The sequence below is a fragment of the Rissa tridactyla genome, chromosome 6 (genome assembly GCF_028500815.1).
Source record: "Rissa tridactyla isolate bRisTri1 chromosome 6, bRisTri1.patW.cur.20221130, whole genome shotgun sequence".
Taxonomy (NCBI): Eukaryota; Metazoa; Chordata; class Aves; order Charadriiformes; family Laridae; genus Rissa; species Rissa tridactyla.
The window spans coordinates 66,099,894-66,107,349 of NC_071471.1; positions in this window are offsets into that span (position 1 = coordinate 66,099,894).

The following is a 7,456-nucleotide window of genomic DNA, read 5'->3' on the forward strand; positions in this document are numbered from 1 at the left end:
TTGTTTCATTATAAGTAGTGTTTTAAGATATTTTCCAAGCACTGCTCAGAGTAGCTTTCATTTCTTGTTCACTTTTGTTTATTCAATGGTTATTGACGGAGAAATTCAAATTTACCAATTAACACATTTAAACTTATTACTGCTGCAGATCATTTTTTCTTGCCTATGAGCAGTGACCCCAGCTTTTGCTTTGTAAAAGATTGAGTCACAGGCAATTGCATCTCATTAGTTCTTCGAATAAGAAGTTAAGAGCCCAAACTGAATGACAACGTGATTCTTGATGTGTGGGAACCTGCTGATTTGCTTGCCGAGTGCCTGCCAGTTGAGGACCATCACTGGGCAGAATCTTATTTCTTCACTTGGCTCATCCACAGAAAGTAATCATGGCTGGTTGGAAAAAAGAAAAAGAAAAAGAAAAAGAAAAAGAAAAAGAAAAAGAAAAAGAAAAAGAAAAAGAAAAAGAAAAAGAAAAAGAAAAAGAAAAAGAAAAAGAAAAAGAAAAAGAAAAAGAAAAAAGCAAACAAACCAACCTCAATTATCAGAAATGATAGCAATAGTCTACCAGAGAGATTTCTGTGAGGTCTCATGTACTCATGTATGGATGAATCTGTAAATTTCAAAGGATGAGAAGCAAAGATGTAGCAAAGCTGCCAAAGCCTTCTCCACATCAGATGCTGCCCAAAACAGATTCTCATGTAGATATTGATGTCACTAAATCTCACAAGGAGCTGCACATCTGTAGGAAATGAAAATTTGTCTAGAAAAAAAGACTGCAAATGGTGTAGAATTTGTTATCGTCATCGGACTCTGTGCAACAACTATGAGCCATACCCATACCCTGCTCACTGCATGTTTCACGAAAGAATCAGTACAGGTGACTCCCCTCTGTCCTCTGCGTGCCCGTGCAAAGTCACACACATGCACACAGACCCCTTCTCCCCTTTCAGGGTTACATTCTTCTAAAGGCAGGTTGAGAACGAGGGATGCATACTGTCCTCAGTGCAGCTGCCTACGGCGATCAGAGACCTGTTCTGTCGACTCCTTCCTTCAGCCTACTGACAATTCTGCTTCATGGAAAACACCTCAACACAACGAACCAACATGAAAAATACAGGGCCCAATTCCCGCCACATCAAATTTCACTGCAAATGTAGGAGCACAAGAACTGTGTGAGAGCAGTGTTAAGTACCGGATTTCATTCTACTCCGCAGGAGATTTATCTCTGTTGGTACGTGCAGCGCATTGAAAAATTCATGCCCCAAAGACTACCTCCAAAAGAACGGTGCAAAAGTGAAGGAAAATGCAAACTAACAGGACAGCTGCCGGGGAAGACGTGGCTGAATGCTTTTGCTGCCCATTGATACGTTGTCGGCTGGCACAAATAACGATTCCCCTTACCTGGGGGTCACTTTCCTGCATACCTCTCCTTCCCCCGCTTCCCCATCTGCCCCGAGCAGGTCAGCGGGGAAGGGGAAATCAGAGTGTTCCCCATCATAGGGAGAAATCAGAGAGGGTACAAAGTTTCACTTAGCTTTAGATTAGTCTAAATTAAATAGAGTGGCCTGGGGAAGGGTCTCAGCCTGCGGGGCAACCTGATAGTGAAGCTAGAATCACAGTCTATCTATGTTCTAAATTGATGGCAATGAAAATAATACTCCCCAGACACAAAAGTACACTTGTTTTCAGATTAATGCATCCTGAATGTGAGCTTTTCATCTCCTTTCTGAATGAGTTAACGTGTGCTCGTTCGCCTTGGCCAGAAACTGAACTGCAGATTCATTATTTGGAAACTTGTTTGCGCTGAAGTCCATAAGGCCAGTGGCTTGGGAAGATGAAAACAGCTTTCCACAGGCTCTCATTTTGGGAAAAGCTGGTTGCCCAGGGCTGCCAAACGCATTCCCAATGAACTCCTCCACTCGCACGTTATATTTGGGCTGAAAATTGAGACAGTGAATACCTAACTGCTCTCCGGCCTGATCCAAGAATCTCCAAAGGCTCTTTGCGAGGGTAAATGACGCATTTGAAAAACAATTCATTCCGCTCACCGAGGAGCCGGAGAATGCTGTCATCTTGCACTAGCGCTGCGTGTTCCCTCTTCTCAGGGAAGAGCATCGCTATCTGCCATAACTGCCAGATCCCGTGCTCGTATCAATTAATTTCTGGAGTGCACTGTCAATTAATATGTGTAATGGATGATAATTTCACAATTGTTCTAGCTTCATTTTGTGTTTTGTAAATTGTTACTAGCATGGAACTAAATCCTTCTTTGATTAATACAGCAACACATTGTTCTGGTGCTTTCAGATATTGCCTTTTCAATAGCACAGCTCTGTATTTTTCTCACTTATCTGTGGATAGAAGATGTAAGATAGAAGATAACTGAAAAATACATCTGTCAAGATAAGCTTGTAACTACTGTTCTTTTTGTAACTGGAGAAAAATTACACTAATTTAGACACAGATGTTTCCTTACACTTAGCTTCAGTTCAACTTTCAACGGAACAGAATACTGAAAAAAAAATAATTTAAGGATTGGATCGAAAAGCCAAACCAGCATCATCAGTTCATTCCAAAAGATATATTTTGATAGTGTCAAAACATTTTCAGACATTCTGGCAACATCTGACTTCGCAAAGTGTTTCAGTTCTGACAAATTATGTGTTCTGATAGAGCGTATCTTGAACACGGTCTCTTCAAAGTTCCTCCAGCCTGATGTCATTTTATATTTCTCTTAAACACTAGACTATTCGAATTAATGGGACCTTCTTTGTAATGTATTTTTTGCTGCTATTATAACTCTGCACAAACAACTGCCCTTAGTCTCAGCTGATAGAAACTCCCTAAGCACAAACCGTATCAACACCGTTAAACGAGACGTACCATCCTTGGCCTAGTTCATTAACATACCTTGATCAAATCTCATTTTTTCCTAGCATTAGTTTGTTATCTCCCTGCTATCTGTGCCTATGGCTGTAACTTCATCCTGGAGAACACTAATTCCACATACTGAGAGCAAAAGAAAAGCCCCACAACGGCTTGTTCTAGAGTCCTTGACAAATGGCAGTTGACTCATTGACTCCAGTCTACCTGAAATCTTCCTTCTACTTTCACGTCGATACTGCCAACGCCATTCCCGGGCATGCAAAATTGCTGTGCGCTCACACACGTCTGTTTGCTATTTCCACACTGGCTGTGTTTTGAAAAGACCTGAAGATGAAAGCCCAGTGTTTGATGCTTGGAAGAAAGCTGTTAGACGATCATTTTTTTCTCATGATGCATACAGCAATAATATGCCTGGGATAAATTGAAGAATGGAGAAAAAACCCTCTTTCTCAGCTCTGGAATTCCCCCTCATACAGTGGCATTGCTATTCTGTCCAGGAAAAACACTATCTGGGTTTGCATCAGTGAAAGCCCTGGCCAGAAATAAGAACATCATGCTACAGCACCGGAACATAAAGGCACAATTCAAATTCCTTTACTGGTAAATCACAGAATATCATACTCTAAGATCACAAACTCTTCACAAATACATGAGCTGAGAATATTTTAAGAGGTTCCTGTAAGCTATTAATCTATTTTGGTCTATTTAGTGTTCGCTTGGTATTACAGGGCTCATTTCACAGTTGTCTTGACTACAGACAAATCAAGAAAAATAGACAGGCATATTTTTACGCATTCATAAACAGAGCAGATCTAAATTTAGCTTAATAAGACCAGCTTATTCAAGTACTAAAATACTTAGAATGAAATACTTATAACGTAACGCTCATGTAAAACATGGGACTTCAAGGCTGCCGTGGCACGGCTCTGACCGACAGCTCACTCCCGACTTTGCACGCACAGGTGAGCTCACTCTGTTTCTCACCGTGACACTAAAACCCTCTGATCAGAGCACATAACCACATCCAAACCAAGACTCTTGTGTTAAAAGCAAAATATGTCATACGAAATAAGTTAAAACTGTTGGAAAAAAAAAAAACAACCCAAACAAAACAACAGTATCTTTTCCAATGGCATTTCAGCTCTGATTTTGGGAAGACGCAGGCAGGTATGTAAGTATCTCCTTCTCTTGGTGGGATTTCTGTTGGCATTCCAGCACGTGTGCTGGTGAACCCCTGTCAACCAAATGATCTTATCCAGCTAATTCTTTTAGACTTCATTTTAGCAAAGCTTAAAATTAAAATTACTCTCACAAATAAAAACGTTAAGACATTTGAACTCACCGGAGCTTTTGAACACTGGTTACATTTTAAAATCTATTCCGGTTAAACATGAATTATCATTTTACTTATGAAGTACTTTTAAAAAATATTACAATACAGAAGAACTGCAGAACTACACAGCCATCCACTAAAGTGAGAATATAAATTCCCCAATCTAATAGTTATTTGACTGAGCTAATATTGAAACACTTAATAGCATTTAAACACAAAATGTTCAAATTTCGTTTAAAGGTAGTACTCTGATCATAAGATTTAAATTATCATATTCATTAGAGAAATCCTGTGCTAGGAGTGAAACTCTAACATTGTAGTGAACCAAATTGGCACACAGAAATATATTTGCCTTAAAAAGAAGATAGACGCTAATGTGGGATATATTGGCACATGGAAATATTCTTTTTCAGGGCTCCTGCATTTTTCCCCAGAGCAAGTTATCATTTAACTTTCCCCATTCTTCTATTAAAAAGACAATCAATATTTTGAAAGAATAAATTAACAGTAGTTTCAAAACATGACAGGGGCAGGCAGAAAAGCCACGGTCATATGTCTTCATTTTCATTCTAAATATAAATGAAAACATGAGTGTTTATTTTTAAGCCTGCAGACCAAAGCATCTAATTGATCCCACTTGGGAGACGGGCTCTGAATAAAGGGCCATTATGTTTTGATGAGATACGCAATTGCCTTGAACTTGCCAGGAGTTCAGGTGTGGGTATATCTGTACCCCGAGCGCTCGCAGGAATGTCGGTTTTCTGCGCGCTCCTGCTCATGCATCTGCCTCGTGCAGCCCTTGTAGGGACCGGCTCCATTTCACTAGAATAACTTCGCTATTCATGAACAATAAGGTTCAAATTGTACTTTTCTTTAACACAACATTAACTCCCAAAGAGCTGGAAATTCAGTATTCTGTTCCCCAAGCTTAGATTCCAAATCAGTCACTGAGAACATTATATGAGCAGTAATCCCATTAAATATATCATCTTGCAAATATCTAAATCCAGTTAATTAACTTGTATTGCAAAAGAACTCCAAGATATAGTTTTCGGTGAGCAAACTTACATTTTAGGTTTCTAATTATGTCAGAAATAAGTTTCATATCTCCTTTTAATTTAAAAATTAGAGTAAAATCACCTAAAAATCTATAAGTATTGACAAAATAGGTGTTATAGCCATATAAAAATTAAAAAAATCTGAGTGTTCTACATTAAACTCTTATCTGGTGGAGAGATAATACACAATAGAGGCCCCATATATGTTGAAAAAGAGGAACATTATCTGAAGAAAGTTGTAAAATATTTTCTACTTACTAACTAAACAGGAACAAGTGACTGGACAGGTAATAATTGAAATAATTTTGCAGTTCGTGAAGAATGCAGTATTACAATTCTCGTACTTGGAAATCAGTTGACTAAAGGCTGGCCCTGGTGAGAGCGTAAGAAAAATATCGGCACAAATTCTTTGCGGCCCACAGCAATTAAAAAAAATGGATAAAAAGAGATTTTTCAAGAGATAAGTTATTTGATTATGCCTTCGGTTAAGGGTGAGGCATTCTTCCAGCGAGAATATATTTAAAGTAAACTGCGAATTTATGCCTTCGTGTGGTTTCACTTTACAACTATAAAAATAAAGCCAACAGAAGGCCAGCTCTTGGGGTGCTGCTCATCAGGCTCTTTTCTTAAAGTACTCACCTGCGATTTCCCCTCCTTTTCCAGGGATGGCAACGGCTTGCGAAGTCACCTGGACACCTGTTTTATTCCAGAGCAGGATCAACATCCATCAGCAGAGAGCGGAGGGGAGGGGGACGGAGGGGGCCAAGCAAACCTCGGCGTGCTGCGGAGCAGGATTCTGCGCAGGGATGGGATGGGGATAAACGAACGCTCTATTGTCGGGGCTGCCCATAACCCCGTTACTCTGCTTTCAAAAGGAACAGTAGTTGGTAAGGGAAAATATTTTGAAGTGCTTCAAAATGATTTCTCACCACTTCAAGTTTAAAAGGAAAAACTGATTCTAAAAAGCCTTCTTAAAGTACGGTCTGATACTACGCAAAAATTAAGTGACATGGCCTGAGCATCTCACCTTATGGTCCTCTACAGAGGCGTACGTTGAACCATAAAGCTCAGCTGAAAATGGGTATCTCCACAAGGTTTCGGTGCAGTGGGGGGCAGAGGCTGAGTTAGAACCAGTTAGACCCAGGCTAACGAGCTAATTCAGAAAGTACACTCCATATGCCAACCAGTCGTTCTCCCTGCTCCTACCTCAAGGGCCGCGCAATGTAGGGTTATATTGGGCGCTGTCTCTCATGGTAAAAATACAGCTATTTTTTATTGCACCTGGATGTTTTTGATTGTAAGGTGTTCTCTTCCAGCTGCACCGCCTTCCGCTCCTCAGAGACCTGCTCGTCATTACCACCCCTTTGGGTTTGCGGGCTCAGCTGCTCGTGTGAGCCTAAAGCAGGTGAGCTGGATGGACTGCTCTTAGCTCTAGGTCTTCGCCAGCCCACTCGTTTTCTCTAAAAAAAGCGTAGGGATCATTCACACGAACAGCCCAGCTTGTGGAGTTGCAAAGGAGGTGTGGGAAATCCACCAGGAGCACGAGCACACTGGCAAGACGAGACATGGGTCCTGTTAGCTCAGAAAAGCTTCTCGGCCACAGTGACTGGAAGCCTTCCCCACCATCACGTTAAAGGCTGGAGGGAGTTTCCAGGATTTTTTTTTCTTTTTTTCTTTTAATGTCCTGCGAAAAGGTCTCTTTTGTGTACGTGCTGGGCAGCGTTGCAATGTCACTCAAATCAGTACAACTCCATGACCATACATGAAGTCACTTGTGATTTTAAACAGAACTCCCACCAGTTTCAGGCACAAAGGACTGGGCCCTTTGCTTTCAAAGGGTGGATAACAGCAAAGATGAAAAACATGGGGCAGAAGGGATAAACCCTGCTGTCTTTTTAACAGACTGACCACAACAGACGATACGTTTGCCTATTAAAGCAGAAGAGAGGATATTTTAGAAACAAATCAGCCACAGTATGTGGTTTGGTGTTTTATTAATTGAATTGTGCCCATATTAGCAAGTGTTACTGCTTTTTATTTTTTTCCTTCAAATTATGCCAATTATGATTTCTCTTATGAAAATAACGATTCATGTTTTAGATTGAGTTGTGTGAACATGAAACAAAAGCGGTATGGAGTAAAACTGAAAAGAATTTTGAATTATTTCCCTCCAGTTTATCAG